The sequence below is a fragment of the Thunnus maccoyii genome, chromosome 8 (assembly GCF_910596095.1).
Source record: "Thunnus maccoyii chromosome 8, fThuMac1.1, whole genome shotgun sequence".
NCBI classification, from domain to species: Eukaryota; Metazoa; Chordata; class Actinopteri; order Scombriformes; family Scombridae; genus Thunnus; species Thunnus maccoyii.
In genome coordinates this window covers 27128045-27147561 of record NC_056540.1, presented here as the reverse complement: position 1 = coordinate 27147561, position 19517 = coordinate 27128045, and the positions used below count along the sequence as shown (strand labels likewise).

Sequence of the window (19517 nt, the reverse complement as noted above, 5' to 3'; positions counted from 1 at the left end):
TTGTTTACGTAGCCTCAAGAACCACCAAAAGTTAGCCAAAACACAGCTTCTGGAAGCTAACTAATCAGAACAGAGTGGGCTCATCGGGAGGGAGGCCTTAAAGACACAGGAGCTAAAATGGCCTGTTTCAGAAGGAGGTTGAACTGAGGGGCTGCATGAAGGTATAAATTAAATAAGGAGTTTGAAAACTGTGAAAAGATATTCCAGCAGAGCCCCAGAATGAAAAAATAGACCTGGAAATATGATATGTTCCCTTTAATCATATTGTAATAATTATTAAACATGTGCAAACATTGACAAGAGAGAGAACAAAGGCTGCATAGGTGAAAGAATCTGAGAAATGATGTGAATATTCAGGCACGTTAAGTCCGATTAGTGTTTATCTTGCTCTCTTCTTTGCGATGTTTTGTACAATGAGATTAAGTGAGAGAAGAGAATCACGTTATTTTTTTAGACCTTTCGGTTCAGATTCAGACTCTCACAGCTAATTCTTTTTTTTTCTTTTTTTGGTAGCAAATACTTGTAGAGTTGCCAAAATATGACTTGTAAGACAGTAATCCCAAAATGCTTCAGAAACCATTTTAAACAAATTCAAAGTAAACACACAACCACTGAGTGTGATAACAAAAAAAAAGAGAGACGAGAGAGAGAGAGAATCTATCGACACACTATTTTAACAGGATGACAGCGCAGCTTCATGCCACCTGGTGGTTGCTGATGCACACAACAATCTGACGGGGCATTTGCAGGCTCTGGGGCAGAATGGCAGAACAAAATAAGAGACAACTATACCACCAACTAGACCAACTGATTGATCGAGAAAATAGACAGCAGATAAATCAATAATGAAAATAATTGTTAGTTGCATCCCTTTCAACTCCATTTCAGCCATGTCCTTATACAGCCACATTTAGCAGACCAGGATGTTGAAACTAAATTAAGTCTGAGCTACATGCAGCATTTCAAACATATTCTGTATTTTCAACCCATTTTTACTTGTGATCCATGGATGAAACTATGTTCAGTTATATTAGGAGCCCCTTTCCCATGTGAATAGTACAGTTGGTGTTTCTGATAATCAAGACCATATTTTATAAACTCTCTTTTTGCAAAGAGAATATTTCCGCTTTGCCCAGACTTTATGGCTCCCTCTTTTCATCATCTCCACTTTTCAGTTGAAGGCTCTCCTTTTCAGTTTACTGAAAAGAATAAATGTTGTGGAGGTTAATATCCTGAAAGCCTCCGACTCTTTTTTACTATCAGGCCTTTGTGAAAATAAAAAAGATGAAGGCCTTAGACCATAGCTTTCTAAGCACTATGAGAACATCAACCCACCATTCTCTTTTTAGCCAATGAGGACTCACACAATGCTACTCAATTTCCTGGTTAAACTGATCACAAGGCTTCACGCAAGACAATTTTTGTATTTTTATCCAAAATATCTCCTACTTTTTCTGTGAGGCTTGTTCATACAAGTGTTTGGATTGTCCCTTTTGGCTTAAATGCTGAAGTTCAAAGTTCATTCTCCACTCTCTCTGCTAATAAAAATGATGTGATATGATGAAAAGCTCCAGAACAGCTATTAAAAGCTTGTGATAAGAATTTTTTCCCCCCTATTATGATAATGATTAACTGGTCTTAAAATCCGGGATGAGAGTTACTCAGAAAAAAAACAATGAGAGATTGTTTTACTAATTACTACCTGGTAAAAGTGATCACATTAAAAAATTATTTTAGGTTTTGTTTGTAAATCCATACAAATCAGTCCCGAAATGTAAAGTACATGGATGGACACTGAAAAAGTGTCTCGTTGGCTTATTTAGTCAGCAGATTGCTTGTCAAGTTGACAGCAGTGGACAGTTCTGTCTGACCTGGACCTGAGTTTGTATCTCACTAATATTCTCATCTTTCTGTGAGGGTAATTCAAAATAATGAGAGTATCTCCACTGTTCAGAAACAGACGGTCTCTTCTGACAGTCTTCGCTTCATTACTTTATTCAAAAATCCTTCACTTGTCAGTCCTCCCAGCACTTGTCTGTTATCTCCTGCTTACAGCAGCCATTGCTAGGCAACAGTTGACACCACATTATAAATATTACTATATAAAGTAAACAATATTCAGCAGTCCATTAATAGGCTATTAAATCAAAACAATTTAATACCTTAAGTTCTCCACAAACTAAAAACAGGAGCAGCGTGTGATATCATGTGACAGGTATAAGGAACACTACATCGGTGAAATGACAAGAACCCTGGATGAGAGACTGAATGAACTCACCAGCTGTGTGTGAACACCAGATCACAACCAGTCACAGCATGGACTAGGAAGGGGTCAAAGCTCATTGTCACAATCGATGCCAGTGACCATTGGTGAACAGAGATGGCAGTTATGACCCCCTCCCTCCCAATACATCCTTTAATACAATCACCTGTCATCATGTGACCAATGTTCCACACTTTCAGAGTACTCCACCAATTTGGCATCACACTCCCAACATGATGTTACTCAGAATGGACAGTAAAGACAAAAAAAGAGGAAAAAAAAGACAAACTATGCATGTAGCAGAACCAGATACATTGTCTTCATACTGGGGCTACTGAGATGTGATGACCTCAGTTCTTTCTAACTCCACACCCCCAGTTTTTTTTTTTCATTTTCAAACTTATAGTCTTCAGCGCCAACCATTGATGCAGCAAATGACATCACTAGAGGTAATTTATCAGACTCTGCATGGCTCCCTCTTAAGCTATGAAAGGCTTTATACAACTTTTTTCACATGCACTACTCCTCAACACCTGCAAACAGAATGATGTGTAAAATTGGTGGAGTTCCCCCTCAGAACATGTCATGAAAACTGCACTGGCAGATACTGACCTTATTAAGCTGATCAGGTATCAAGCAGACATCACCAACCCACATAAAATACAGTTTCTTTGTCAATATCATACTGGAATTTGGTATTGAGAGAGAAAAAGTCGAATCAGTGTATTGTACAATTTTTCTACCTTTTCCAAGATCAAGAATGAGTATTGATGTTCAATATTAAATTAAATTTTGAAAAATATCAGTGCATCCCCATGATCTAGTGCTCTGAGGCGTATACCATTTGATCGCAACGTTCCTGGTCTTATTCGTTGCAACCCTTGTTGCACGTCGTCGCTCTTGTTCTCACATGTTTATCTATCATTACTGTCAATTATCTTATAGTGGCAAAATGCCAAGTAAGACCCCCTCCAATGAAAATCAAGTTTTTAACCTTGTTAACATGCCATGTGGTGTTTTTCATTTGCTGCAAGATATATCAGGAGTGAATTAAGCAGTCAACACCATGGCTGAGCATTTCCACTTTGAAACTGCAGTATATCAAGGACGGTCTCAAAAACTGATTCAATATTGGTTCTGGCTGAACTGGCCGAGTAACAAAATAATAAATTTCAGCTCCTACATAATAGGCTACATGGACAACCTGCTCCAGATCCTCTTCAATGAGGTGCTCAATGACCCCGGGCAATTCACCGCTGAGCTGGACCAGCTGACCATCCCAGAACCCCTGCGTGTCCAGTTCGAGAGGCCTGAGAAGGATGAGGCAGTTGCTGGCTTTGTGTCCTGCTTCAGTTGGCCAGAGGAGGTCTGAAGCCAACATACTGTCCCTGTGCATCAGGGAACTCCTGGCAGACCCAAACCACAACACAGGATGGAATCACTCACCTGTTACTGTGGTCCAAGTATCCCCATGAACAGCTCTCAAAGCTGTGGTAGGCCAGATACCTGCTGCGCCTGGAAATGGATGTTTTCACATACAGTTGTGTAAATAGTATGGAAAATAAGTGAATAGTTTTGGGGGAGGTTTTGCCCCAGATTTTTCGTTTTTATGCTTAGTGCTCCCCGGTGTATTCATAAAACATAATGTTTGGGTTTTACAGTGATGTCCTCAATTTTATAATACAAATAGCCCACAAAAACATTTGTTTATTGTGTTTTTAATACCTGTATTTTGGCCCTATTTACATTGTATGCATTTATTGTGAACATTTATAGTTTTAATAAATACATTTTTGTACACTGAACAATCTGCATTATAGATTTGTGTGTGACTTCCTTTTTTAAAAGCTTTGCCTAGTCCTTTGTCCTACGTATCTGGCACCCCTCTAGATGTGCATTTTTATTTTACTTACTGCATAGCCCCATGGAGGACCTAATAAATGTTGAGGGCATTTTGTAGGGCATGGGGATTCAGGCGCACCGGCTCCAGACCTGGGTGTAGAGTCTTGCAGGTAGGGCTCATATTCATAGATCTACACATACTAAATGAAGGCAAAGGTGTAGAATTATATCTAAGCCATTTTAACAAGGTAATTCAACTTTTCAGACATGATTTATTATTTCAAGGAGAGTATTTTCTATGTCTTAAAACATGACTAGGGGGGATCTTTAAAAAAATAATAGCTTTTGTTTGACTTGTGTGACCAAAACACTTCAAGGCACCATTTTCACTATTTTTTAAAACTATAACGTGTTGACATGATTAGGACTCTGTTAGTGGGAAAATCAAATTGATTTAAGCACAGTAATTTCTCATATAAAGGTCTGCCAATGAAGGGAAGGCTTTAAGACCTTAACTGTGATAAATCTACAGGAAGTGTTCATTTTCACCAGCTCGGTCAAGATTGATGGAGAAAAAAGGCAAAGTGGAGAGATACATGTAGGAATTAATTAGAGAATGAAAACAGTATCGCTGTTACAGAGGAGAAACTGAAGACTGTGTGCTATAGAAATGTACATTATACTGAATTTATGAAAACAACAGGTTAACATGGAGGACAAGCAAAATGAGGAATAATAAAAACCTGTCTCTAATATAAGGCTGTTCCAAATCTCTGCCACTGAGGTAAATAAAGACAACTATTTATTTAATTTACTGCAATCCATATTAGTGATGTGTCAGACCAACACTGCTTTCAACCTATGTAGCTGTCAAGATATTCGTTCCTTCCTATCTTCCTTTATTTATGGATACATATTGTATTTCATTTGTTTCAGTCTGACTGGACAAGAGAAGAGAAATAAGACAGACAGTTCACACTTATCTTGTGTACACCAGAATAGTCTTGTCAAATGAGTGTGTCTAATATCACACATACAATATGGGAGGCATGTTTTGTCCTGAGTTTTCTTTTCCTGTCTATGACACACACATCGTGATGGCTTTAGATATTTTGCTCTCACTGACACGACATTGTCTTTTTTTTCACTCCTTAGGTGAATTGCTAGAACTGGCACATGTAGCGAGATCAGAGTGTTTGGTATTCAAATCCGTAGGGACGTTTGATTTATATTTTCATCTTCAGATGTTTCACTGATGTTTGACACTGTGACAAGGTTTTAATCTTCTTTGTCATACGTCCCCTGACCAAAGTAATAGTTCTTCCACTGGAAAGAGAATACGGCTACTATATGGTGCTCAATATAAATTTGTTTTTGTTACAGCTAGGGAAAGAAAACAACACATATGGCACGAGTATAAACAGTTATTCCCTCCTGGAGAATGCTATTCGCAGGTGAGTTGGAGGCAATTTAAATGCAATGGAGCAAGCAAGCTTATATTTCCCAAAATAATATAGAGCCAGCCAATACTTGCTGCATTTCTCAACAGACTGCCTACCTGCGACCCACCGCACTGCCCTCACTTGGGATTTTAGTTTTTCTTGGGAAATATTGAAGAGAGAAGAACCTTTCAGAAGGCTGCACGTTCATCATTTATTATTGCCAACATTTCTTTTATGCCTGCAGTGGACTTGAGGAAATAATCTGGTATCCAGCTCTAAAGGTCCTTGCAATTTTATACAGCTGTGCTGAAATAATGAGGACCAATTTGCATAGTTTTGTGGATGAAATGTAAAGAAAGGTGTGCATGCAGCGTGTGTTATACTGTAGGTAATTAGTGTGAGCCTTTACTGTGAATGCGTGAGTCCATGCATAGGACAAACAGAACTGAGGGTGTTTATTGTTTTGTTTCCCTTCATTTTCTCCAAGCTCATCAGCTTGAGCCTGCTTGAAAAGTCGCTAAATGTCGCTAGATGAAGTCAAGCGCTAATAAGCATATTTGTGATGTTATCATGCCATATTTGTATTCTGCCTAGTGTCAGATGGTGTCAGTCCTTTACATCTGATTGCTTCTCTTCTATTCTCTGTGCTCCCATATACTGTATTTTAATACAGCCGAATTCCCAAAAAAGCTGTTCTCATTTACATATTTTTCTGTTTCTGTTGGGGACAAGTATGAAATAGTGACTGAAATGCAGCCCATTAAGACTATATGTTAACCAGCAGTCACCTCCAAGCTATTTCCAAGCTGCTGCTCTGCACTGCTAAAATTCTGATTTTATAACTGCAACGTAATCCAACAAAATCACCATACACACAATTTAAAGACAACGGCTGCTCTGTGATTTCGGCTATATTTACATGTAAAACGATCACTCAGAGAGAAAGTTAGACTCAACAGTATATCTTTCTTGTTTTTTTCTCTCACACAGTGCACAGCCTCCTGATCTGAATTCAGAGAGTTCAGAAACGAGAATGAACTAAACCCTTGGGTGATAATGAGTGATAAGACAGAGATAACTGTCAAAATGATCAAATTAAATTGTTTAAATTACAACAAAGGAGGAGGAAACTATACAGATTAGTGATTGGTCCTTGGCAACATTGTTTGCACATGTGCTGTTCATTCACGTCAATGTCAGTTGCTGTGTGAACTGAATGTGCCTCTAGTTTATGGGGCATTACCGGTGATTCTCTTCTATGGAAAGTAGCTAAGGTTTGTCCAAAAAGTCGCTAGATTTGTCGCTAGGTGCTTTATTGAAAAAAAAAAGTTCCTAAAAGAGTCTGAAAAGTCATTAAATCTAGCAACAGGCTCAGAACCGGCCTGTGGCATAGGCAGAATAGACGAATGCTAATGATGCAATCTATTCACAGGGGTGCTAATACTATTTTAATACAATTATTTCAAAATATTACAGAAAAGCCCACAACAACATAACTATATAGCATAGCCTATTAAATAGACCCTATTTACTGGGTTGACTGCAGCATCCAGAAACCAGGCATACATTTTTATTGACATTTTAGTCTTGTTAGCAAAACATTAGCCCTGCATGTGATGGTCAATTAAAATGTTTTTCTTTTTCCATCCCATTTTGAAATTAATAATTGTTGTAAGCCTTTGCATTTTCATTATTGATTAGTCTTATTTGTATAGCAAACAGCGTGCATCATGTGGGAGAAGTGCTCATTGAATACATGTCTTATGCGTGAGTTTTAGGTGTAGGGGAGACCGGGTTTAATTGGAGCTATTTTTGATTTTGATATCATTACTGAAAAACCTCTTGAACTATTTGGATGTCATTTTTACATAGATAATTTGTATCTGTGTTCTACTTGTTAAAAGTCATCAAATGCTTTTACAAGGAATGTTAGAGTCGTAATATTGATTGAAACATCAGGAGTCAAATGTTACATCTGCCCCCACATGCAGGGGCGATTGTAACAGCATATGGAGGCCGGCCATTTTAACAACACACATAATAGCTTCATACAGATGCGAAGGACCACAATAAACTCCCAAGACTATAGATATAGTTAAAACAATTTAATATCCATTGAACAATTCATTCCAGTTTAACTAAAACAGTATAAATAATCATAATTATATGAATATAAAAACAATTTCTAATGAATAAGCAACAGAAACAGCATCACACAGACAAAAAAACAGGGTTTCCCTTCATCAGTTTGTCCTTTGGCAGGCAGAGAGGGATCATCACAGACCATGTGCATAATGAGTTTCATGGCTCTGTCTCGTTCTGACTGGTGCAATTTGGGATGTTACAGTTGCCCCCAGTCTACTCTTGCTGTTTGTGTTTAGAATATTATGGGCTATAATGGGGCTTAGTTACTATTATCGCCTGGGTTTCACCATCAGCAGCTTTTTTATTAATTTATGTAACACCCGGTGGTCACATATACTCATCCTCTCTCTTCGGATGCACTTTTGAAATATTTTAATCCCACCCCTGCAAATCCTGGACCACCTGCAGACACCTTCCAGCGATGCAGCATCAAGCGCTGCCATCCCCTCCACCTCAGACAAGCCCAGAGATGCAGCATCAGGTTCTTTAATACTGTTTTTAGTTTGTGGGGTTTGTTTTTGTTTCTAAAATAAAGAAAATCTCAAAGACATAAAGCAATGCAGTTTCTGTGTGAGTGTATGAACACCGGTGTTGCAATTGGCCACCAGCGAAAATCTTGCCTGGGGCATGAAGTTGGTCAGGGCCGGGGGGAGGGTGAAGATATTCATGTGAGCGGGAGGTGCACTACCACTTCCCCTCACCCCACCTCCCATCCCTCCAGTTTTAGAGTCTGTTTCTTTATCTCATTGTTTTGGTTTTTCAGCCTACAATTTTACAGTTCATTTCATTCTCACCGCTTTCATCTGTCTTGTTTTCAGCCACATGCAGGCAGCTGTATACAGCAAAAAGCTCTGATAAACCCACTATGCACTACCTGTCCAAAAGCAAACAGCAGTTTGCAACAGGAGTTAGCAACTAGCTGGTAAACATGATGGAGCATTAAGCAGTTAAAGAGTCAGATGTTTCTCTCAGGAGTTGATGGAGTCCAAAACATTGCTAAAAGGAGACTGAATATCCAGCCTGATTTCTTCAAGCTGTGTACAAATAACACGACTTTGGATGGAATATTGTCTCTTTTTATTTATTTATTGAGGCCATGTACAATGTTAAACATAGATGTTACCATTTGATGTACTGTAGCAGAGTTAGCTTATACCTAATTTTCATCTGCAGTCCCTTCAGCAGGTCACAATTAACACATATAACAGTACGATAACAAACAGTACAAAGCTACACACAATAGCACATTACATGCACCCACAATGTCAACTAGAAATGACTGATGTATGCTTGTCAGATTAAAAGCAAGATTATTATCAGGTTCATGTTATTGAAGTTGAGAGCAAAATAAGCTACATCAGATTTTCTTTGCTTTATTTTTTAACTGACATGTTCACTTGATAAACATCACCTGTCAAAATCTGCCCGTCTTATACTTCATATGCTGTGCTGTCTAGATGAATTTGTTGCAATCCTCCAGGGGGCTTGTGTAACGCAGAAAGCATTTGCTATGATGGGTTGCCATTATTTGTATGCACATTGTGGCATCTGTATTTTTATTTTATTACTTTGACCTTGGCTATTATGGAAATATGAAACATAAATTGGTGCAGTAGTTACCTACATTACTATGCCCAGCATGAGCATTTCACTAGAAATGGGTCTGATTAAAAACTCTTAGGCCCAAACACTGAGTTACATTTATACATATCAAACACTCTCTGTACAACGTATAGCATTCTTGGAATCACACATTTTAATTGTTACACTCAGACTCAGCCAATCAGTAGAAAAACATTGCTTAATTTTGTTCTTAACAAGTGCAGGGATATTGACACCATGTACTGTACAAAACAAAGTGAAGTAGTTCATTATGTTCTTCAACAACAGAGCAGACACAAAATATTAAATGCTCTTCTCCTGGTATCACAATGGGGGCTGTTTCCTTTGTTGCCTCTGAATCACTTCCTGGCTTGGCATGTCTGTGGGGAACCACCAAGACTTGTTGCTCTGTTCATCCTATTCATTTGCATTTTTCCGCTGCAGAACTGCATTTAATTATCACACAGAGAGCCCATTTACAGAGATAATGAGAGGGAGACCAAAAGCAAGCAAAACTCCCCATTATACAGTTAATCACTATATACAAGAAAGGCAAATCCTGCATTACACCCATTCGTTTTTCCTCCATATGTTCTTCTTTAAGAGAGATAAAAATTCAACAGTCGCATATCACCCTTATACTTCAGCACTAGAAGCCTTAATTGGTCACTGTAGGGCAGAGACATGGATTAATGAGGGCATATAAAGAGATCTGTCCGAATTAAACTTATATTTCAAGCTCCATTTCTTGAAACATCTAACTTGAAGGAATAAAAACATCCTAGAAGTGCATCTACAGCTGCAGATTTCATTCCACTAAAGGTGCTTGCACAATCTTCAACTATCCATGACAGCAACATGGCAGAAATTACAGTCTATAAGCCGGAACAAATTGTTTAGCTGGATGCTGGGTGGGTTTTGGAGTGATCTAATAAATACCTCCAACATGACAGTATTGCTGTTGGCCTGAACATGTCCTCAGCTCTGTCTTCACTTTAGGTACGTGGCACAGGCAATTGGCTGTGTGTTGTAAAACTCCTTCTTCAAGCATATTTTCTGCATCATTCACAGCAGATAGCCAAAATACAGCAAGTATAAAACACAATATGTGACTTTTTATAATGGCTACATCATTCTGTGATTGTGCTACCGCTGTTGCCTTACAGAAGCCTTATTGTGTTTTTTCAGCGCTGTTTTATTGGTGTGCGACAGCAAATAGAAAAGGTTTGAATTCATATTTGCTTGTGTGTTTTCATTTCAATTATTGTGCTCAAGGTTGAAGTCTGAAAGAGAAACATGAATAAAGGCAGGGATAAAGAAGGTAAAGAAAACAAGTTTTGTAACTCCATTTATGTAAACTTAAACTTTCTAACTTATTGAGATTAGATTATAGATTTACCTGTATCCCATGTTATTATTTGGTAGGAATTTGGCCCTAACATACGTTTTGTGTAACAAACTATTATTCAAGGTTTTGTGAGTATTTTCCATTTTAGCTGCTATTCTTATGTTCACTGGATTATTGATCTATTTGTCATTCTTGTGTTCTTTCCAGTGCAGTATTTCAAAGCTTTGTACATTTTTGAGGTTATTCTTGTACATTTGTGCCATATTCTATTTATTCTGTATACTGCGGTGAAAATTAACCCCTTTTAATTGTATTAAGTGCATTTTGATGTGGACATCTATTTTTGAGGCTTTCTTTTAATGGCTCAGGCTTGTTGACACCGTGGTTAATCATCTTTACACTGCTTTAAGTGTGTCATTGGTAGGCTTTGAAAATGTTGATCTACCCCTGCCCAGTTGTTTTTTTTGAGATTTTTTCCCTAATTATTATTATTATTTGGTGTTATTTTGGTGTTGATGCCTTTATTGGACAGTGACAATAGAGAGATGACAGGAATTTAGAGGGGAAAGAGATGGCGAATGCCCAAATATATTGCAGTCATGGTTGGCTCCTTGTTTGTTATATAAAATGTGTTGCACAGATTGCTTGGCCAAAATATAGTTATTCAATAAGTTTACCATATGTGTAGAAACATCACTTTTCCACAAGTTGAAATCGTGGTCCAACTGCAATAACACACTAGAGGACCCTTTCAATAACTAAGAATAACGTTTTCATACAAGTTTGGACCATTGAGGTGTGAGGAAGGTTAGGGGTAGGATTAAGTTTGGTTTTGTTTTTATTCCTTGTGGCATTTAACAGGAGCACTTAATCCTTTTAAGAGCAACATAAGCCACCTTCTTCCAGTCTGACAAGAGAATGGTAGGCAACTACTGGTCACCAAAGAAGTTGCTTGTTTAATTTTTCTTTTCGCCATGAGCCTAGTGGAACATTCATAAGAGATCCTGAAGAATTTCCTTGGAATGGACAACACACCATCATCGTTCATATAATCTTAGTTGAGTGAGGCTGCTGAAGTGTAGACACCAACTCAATCAATACCACAGTGCTGCAAAACTCCTGCCAGCTTGTAGTGACTTAAAAAACTTGTCTTAGCAGTTTCCTCTTTTTTTTGGCATTTATCTCGACTTGTTCACTTCATTGAACTAATATGAAGTGTATAACCATTGGTTGAAATGGCCCCACTCAGCCTTGAATGTAAAGCAGGGCTTTGCCAACTCAGTCTCTTGACACCTTACAGTGTACTGAGGCATGGAATTCTGCTGCTACGTTGGCTCTTTCTATTTCCTCAGCCAATTTCATTCACTGTGTCAGGGAATTTGCATTCAAATAATGCATATCTATACTAGTCACATAGTATAACAGACATGCATTGTATGACTACATTTGTCTGAGACTTAAACCTCTGGACTGATAAAGAAGCAGCAAATGAGAAAAAAGGAACAATATAATGAATGCCATACCAAATTGCATTGCATATTTTTAGAATCCTGCTACAGACTGCAGCTTTTGGAAGTATTGTAGTGTGTGTGTTATTGTGCGAAATTATATACAGGATATTTTAACTCCCTGTAAAATTATATGTGGCTTAAGAAGAGAGTTCCTAATTCTCCTTTTTTTGTTATTATGGGAGTAAATATGTTTTAATATTGAATTTGTATACTTTCATATACAGGAGAATGTGTTTCGTTTTGAAGTTTAGTGAGTGTCTTATTTTATGACTGAATATGTTTCAATTACACTTAGCTTTACTTTCTCTTTTTGTTATGGACTTCTCCCTGGGAGCGTATGCAAATTCTAAGCTTTTTTTACTTTTTGTGTTTTTACTTCTTATATCAGTTACTTTAAACAAATGTAACATGAATGTATCAATGTTTTTCCAAATTAGAGAGATTTTTTTTTTAATTTTATGTTTATGCATACATAAAGTTCAATAGGGCTTCCATGCAGCTTGCAATGCTTGTATGTACTCTTGATTGCATATTAGCGTTTTTGACATTGTGGCTTTGCTCTTGCAGAGGCAGAGAGAGAATTTCTGCACGAGATACCTTGTGAATGCTTTTTCACTCTTAACATAATTCCAGGAAAGTTACGCTGATGCCATTGTTGGTGCCTTCAATAAAGTGCAGAATAACAGTCCCTGGACGTGTGGTCCTTGACCACTGTGCAACACAGCAGAGTTAGATCCACAATAGAAGCATAATTAAAACTGGCTTGTAGATTTGGAAATCACATACCATCACATTAATTACTTTTTAATCTCCTCAGCTTGTGATTCTGTAGCTGAAGACCCAAAGAAAGAGCATCATTTCCTACTTCAGTATTGGTGGAAATCAAATGTGACACCACAAACCTCCTCACTTGCAAAAAAAATAACATGTGTTAAAATGTTTTGTTTTTTAAAAAAAGAAAATAAATGTGTGTAAGCTGCACTAAATGACACTGCTCTGAAAATGGCACATCATTTTTGCAAAAGCATAAAAAGAGACATTTCGGTTATCCTCTTTGTTCTTTTATTGTTTTGTAAGACGTGCCAGCCATACAAAGTAATGCTGAGTCACGCACTGAGCCATCTAGAAAATGCCTAATTACTCATGCATAGTAAATACAAAAATGTTGTTTTGTCTTCGAGAGCCATTTCACACCATGAAAAATTAACACAGGACCATAAAACAGGAAGGTCAGTGTACATCCTTTCAGACACTTTTCCATTTGTTCTTGGCACTTAAAACCATGCTTTAGAAGGATAAATAATACCAACAATTTCAGGTATTATTTCCCTTTGTGTTTAGCCTTTGAAAACACTGGAAATGATTCTGTCGACTATTACAATGAATGTGTATCACACCTTCCTCGCAATTCACTCCGCTCATCTATAAAGGAAAGGGAAACTGAATCATTTACTCAGTTGGACATCAATACCTCCTCTTCATACAGTACCTATTCATATGTGAGAATGGCTAGTAAGAATGCCAGAGAGATGAATAAGGCATGAGAGAACTATGCATGATTTAAGAATACAAAATGAGTTACAAAAAGGTTGCAACCATGACAGATCTACTGGCTTCCAGCTGCTGGGTCCCTTTTTTAAAGTTCTGTCAAGGAACAAAGGTGGCCTGGTAATCAAGTATGTATCACCATAGAAAATAGTACACCCTCTAGCCTGACAAGAACAGTTGCAGTCGTATTAATGAGTTGGGAGAATATTACATTGCATTTACTGAATGGTATTTGCAAAATTAATTGAATTTGAGGTTTATGAATTAAAGAGGAGCCTTGTAAATTATAATCCTGAATTCACTTGACTACTCGGGCATGAAATCTATTTTCATCTTTTTCTTTAACTCTAATTTCTGAGTGCGGCGCCTGATCATGTCTCAGTGCATTACCGCAACTGGATGTGACTGCAGATAAAATGGAGTGGAGCGGAAGCCAAAAGACAGCTGATTCATTCATTAACAGATAACTGCACAAATTCATTCTAACACAAACTGATACACTGCACTGTACGCAGATGTGGAGGTATGCACAAACAAAGCCCTCCATTCCACAGAGATTCTGTATTAATTAGACAATGACTTACCGTTGTTCTTATGAAAATAACAAGCCTGAGCTTGCAATGCTCAAAAGGTAAGTGCTTGGTGCTTTTCCTTTGCTGAGACATCACCATGAGTCCTTCCTAAACTTGACTGGATGCATGCACTACTTGATGTCACTAGTCTTTGTATCCAATTTTCAAACTGGAAATCCATGCTGGATTAATTGGAAACTGTAAAAAAAAAAAAATCTAAATTATACACCAAACTGATTTCCAGAAAGGCCATGGAATTACAGATTTTTTTTTTATTTCACATCTGCATTGATTAAAACTGAAGTAGTGAACAGGAACTTTGAGGCTTAGTCATTAATAATTTCAAGCTTTTCCTGCAGTAAAGTAATTGGAGACAGTGTTCACTGGAAAAAAAAACAAAAGCATTGCTCATCTATTCAAACATTAATACTAGTGTCTCCTAAAATATTCACTTTTATACTACTTGATAGTTGTGCCAAAAATGTTTTGGAGGAAATGTACAGTAACAGCTGACTGGTTTATGTTCACTGGTGACATTTTGGAATGAGGTCTGGGTAGATGGTGGGCGTGCAAAGCACAGGACTCTGACACTGGAGACTGGGGACTGTATCCTGCATCCTGCCTCCTGAGTGTGGTTAGGTTTAGGCTACTGAAAATATCACAACAGTAAACATCTCCAACTGTCATAACCACTTAAGTAATCTATGTCACTATCCATTCAATATTCATTCAGCATTCCTCACACTCTTACACTCCTTTACACTACTTGTATCCTTGTTTACAATCTACAGAAACTCTTTTACTTGTATGTAGACATTGTATGTTGTTTTCCATTTCTTGTTTCTACATGTATATATCTATTTTTTTCCACCTACTCGCTTGTACATAATAGTGATGTGTTTATGTTTCATTATCTTTGTTTGGCTTTGTTGTCCTTGTTATGTCCATGTGTATCTTCCTGAACATTGTTGTGTGTAATTACATTGAGAGCCAATGTAGTTAATTATCCAAGGCAATCTCTAACCTTAACCAAGTGCTTTGAGTTGCCTAAACATAACCATAAAAACGCTTTAGTTGCCATGAGTGGATATTATAGTGACAACAAATGAAAAATGTGACATGCTGAAAATTTTGTAACTGTTGATAAAAAACGTAATCCAGCCAGAATTACATTTCTTCCAAAAGGTATTTACTGTTGCAGATTACAAGTATATACATGTAATTTGACAGGACTGGGGTGGAGGGTTGGGTCTTTTACATGGTTCTGGGTCTGTGACTATGTAGTTGATATACATTGTTTTGTGCAAGGCCTCATTTCCCTGAATGTCTATAACAGAGCCGGTGAGTGCAAAGTTAGTATGAACCATAGAGCCACAATACCCACGTTCATGGGATCGTCCTTTAACTATCAGTGACATTGTCCTCAACCAAACCTAAACTTTCCTAAACTTAACTTGACCTTAACCCCAGAGGCAGCTTATCAAAAACTGCTCATATGAGTAGTTTTTTGGATCATATGGGCCTTTTTTGAAGACACTACCTATTCTGTCATCTAAGTTTGAGGACTTTTTGAATAATTGGTCCAGCTTCCAGCTCCCATGTTGTGTTTAAAATGTTGTGTGAAAATTGAGCTCACAAGATTGAAGGTAGTTTCATGAGGCCAGAAAATAACTGCATATTAGTCTGGTGATGATAACATTAAACACAATCTTCAGCACAAACATTTGTTGACACAGTGGCAGAATAGGTAAAGTTGTTGCAAGGAGATTGGGTAATTGAAATTGTTTACCAGCTATATAAGCAATTTATATCATTCCTCACAAACACAATATTACTTAAGATCAAGAAAGTTTCAGTTAATCATAGTCTTGTTGAACCTCCAGAAAAAAACAAAGTACTGTAGGCGTACCTAACAGTCTGTGCTGTCAAGGTTTAATTGCATAAAGTGTTGGTCCTAATCAACTGTAGCACTATTACAGTTCCACGAGGAAGACACAGTCAGAACAGTGGGTCTCATGCAACTTCTTGGCTGAATAAATGACAATTTAAACCAGAGGACAATTTACCTTTGTTATTTTGCTTGAAACTTAAGTGCTAAAAAGCTGTGTGATTGATTTTCAGTGTCATGTTGTTTTAGTTGTGAAGGACTACCAACTGTGATATATTGTAATTGGCACCAACAGCACCTTTTCCTCACAAAAGTTTGGTTTGAGAGGAAAGTACATTTCTGTTTTCACCAAGCTGCATTCAAATCAGCTTTTCCTAAATGATAGCTCTACTCTTTCATTATCAATTAAAGCCCATATTGAGAGGAGTTTAATCTGCTTCAATTAATATAAAATCCTCATTTGGGCACCACCTCCTTGAAGGGAAATCTTTAATGTCTAGAGGAAACATTAAACCTTGAATTCAATTCTCTATTTGATCAATTAATCAGTCTCATAAACCCATAAGTTATTTTAAACAGTGACCTCTGTCTGCTGTGCTCAAGGGAAACCACAAAGACTTCTTAAGATAAATTAAGACATTTATTAATAGCTAAACATCTTAATGATGCATGATAAAGCATAAGATAATAAGGCAAAAGAGTAATAAAGCCTTTAAATGATAATAGAAATAACACCATCATTTAGAAATAGTTGCTGGAAGTGTGTGACTTGAGGCTAACGTATAGCAACGGGGAATGCTAAGGAAAGCTAACTCGACTTCTCTAAAGAAATTATCTTCTTAATTTTACATTATTCAACATCAACCCTCGATCACAAAGCCATGTTATGCCTTACTGTTGAAGAGTTTCATTGTAGTTGATGTCATCTCAGCAGGTCCGGGGATGCGTTGGGTTAAGCTGGAGTTAGTTGTAGTTGTGCAGCAAGGTTTACTTGGTGCAGCCCAGCTTGGGCCGTGCTGTGGATGAGTCTTGTTTCAGAACAAGCCTTGAAAAGTCTTTGTTGTCGGCTGAGCTCCCAGGCGATGCTATGAAAAAAGTCTGTTGCCGAGCTGGTGAGCCTGACAGTGAGTTATTTCAGTCCGTGTGTCTGTCTAGTTTTGGCAGACAAGCAGAGGTCCGGCTGGGCGTCACTGTCTTCTTCAGAGTGAGCCAGTTTTGGATTCATGCTTTCAGTGCTTCTTGTAATCTTAGTTTAATGCCAAATAAAGTTCAATCTGACTACACTCACTGTTTTTTCAGGCTCAGGTAAGACTTCATGTGGATCGGATCTAACTTCAAAAGTAAAATAGCGATGTTAAAGCAACAATTATGTGAATAGATTAATCTTTCAGAAACATAATTTTAAATATGAATTCAACATGACTATTATTTCATAGTAAAAGAAGACATTCAACCTGAAATTCTTGAAACATTGTATCTTTAACATTACAATCACTTCAGTAACTTTATTCATTCAATATGACTTCTTGTCGAATTTCTCTATCCAAATATAATTTGACCAACACTTATTACATGCACACGTATTAAATGCAAGTAGAAATCATGCGCATTTCAGTGTTAGCAGATTCAGATATACCAGTCAACATGGGGCAATGTTGTCACATGTTGATAAATTTAATAAAATCAAATTTTAATATCTCATCAATAGATTACTGCACAGTTATCAAAGTCATATCATTCTTATTTTAATTTTATAATAAACAGCATGGTATGATTTACATAATGATGAGAATTTAATTCACATGAAATTCAGATTTGGCTAAAATACAAGAGGAGCAGTAAGGTATTACTCAGGAATGCGAGCTAGAGTTCATGACAGTGGTCTGTGGAGATAAGGAAACCAAAAAAGAAGGTTTCTGTCTATGTTTGGGTGGAGTGGTCTGGTTCTTTCTCTGGTTTAAATGACCCCAAAGGACATTGCTGGCAATGCTTTTAGTTCAGGAAAGAATTTTAGTTATTTGGTCAGAAAGGGTCTCTCAAGAGGTCTGTTTAACCTTCATTTTGTCACAGTGTTTGATTTTGGTCAGTGTCCCCACTTGCGTATAGAGGTCAGTTGGTGTAGGTCTTGGGTGAGTCATTCACTCCATGTCTCTGGGATTCATTCACCTCCTCACTCCTCACTGAATTAAAGAAGGGTTGTTTTACACAGTGGAATTAAAGAAAATAAAGCATTGTGTCCTACAAAGCTCAAAAGATGCATGTAATGATGTTGTATTGCAAACATAAATGAGCTGTAACAAATCACATTTACATATTTTCCAGTATACAAAACAATTTAGTTAAATTTGCAGAAATTGTGGAAGACATTTTGTTGAGGTAACTCTGGAGGATTATCATAATCATCTAACCGAAATAAATCTGCAGAAATGAAGCCATTTTTCTTTAAAGTACATTACTCATCATAGAAAAGAACAATCAAACACAAAATGAGCTTCATTTCCTTTTTTCCCTACAGACAATTTCTTTCCTCTTCCGAGTTCCTTTAACTTTCTTGTTTTAGCAGGTAATGAGAATGTATTCTTAGTTGTGTTGTGACATTAAACAGCTGCTCTAAAGCCAGTGTGTGCTTATTTTAGGTTATAATACATCCATGTTAGAGATATGATCACCTTTTTTGGACAGATGGGATAGCTGCAGAGTGTGAATCTGATGGCTGCACATCTGTTTTTCAATTGGCCGATCTGGAATCCACTCTATCACCAAAACTCATTACACAGAGTGGAGGAGACGGTGAATGATAAAGCTCCGCTGAGTCCATCTATTCTGCAAGAATATTCAATTAAAAAATTCATTTGTCTGAGGGACTTTAAATTAATGTGTAAAGATACTGTGATATTCATGAAACATCAGTGTCTATGACCTTGTTCTTTTATTTAAAAAAAAGTTCTTTCCTCTGTGAAAAAGACTAATTTCTCACAAATATATTTCTTTTTTTCTTGTCTGTGTACCATGTTTGGTTCTGTGTGTTTGTTGCTAAAAACATACAGAACCAAAATCAAGAATCCAAACCAGAATCAATGAGAGAGCCAAACATATTTAGTAAAAGCTCCTTTAAATGGTTACTGTTTAAAACCATGTGATGCACAAAAAGTTTCCATTGGAAAACCTGATAAAAGGTGTTAATCAGGGTAAGATATAAACATTTGGGTCCATCAACCACAATTTTAATCCACAGTTTAATGCAAATATATCGTAAAACATGAAATAAATGACAAAACCATAGCTGTGTATACTTTAAATGGTTTCAACATTTGTCAATTGTTGCTTTGTTTTGACGACATACAGTATATTCACTT

The 19517-nt window shown here is 37.2% G+C and overlaps 1 long non-coding RNA gene across 1 annotated transcript; it reads right to left on the bottom strand.

Moving 5' to 3' along the window:
• Nucleotides 1-13218: 13218 nt before the first annotated feature.
• On the bottom strand, nt 13219-17355 carry LOC121902444. Its single transcript, XR_006097548.1, has 3 exons — nt 17057-17355; nt 14286-14471; nt 13219-13575 (listed from the first exon to the last, which is right to left on the bottom strand). It is a non-coding gene; the product is annotated as an uncharacterized LOC121902444 (long non-coding RNA).
• Nucleotides 17356-19517: the final 2162 nt, after the last annotated feature.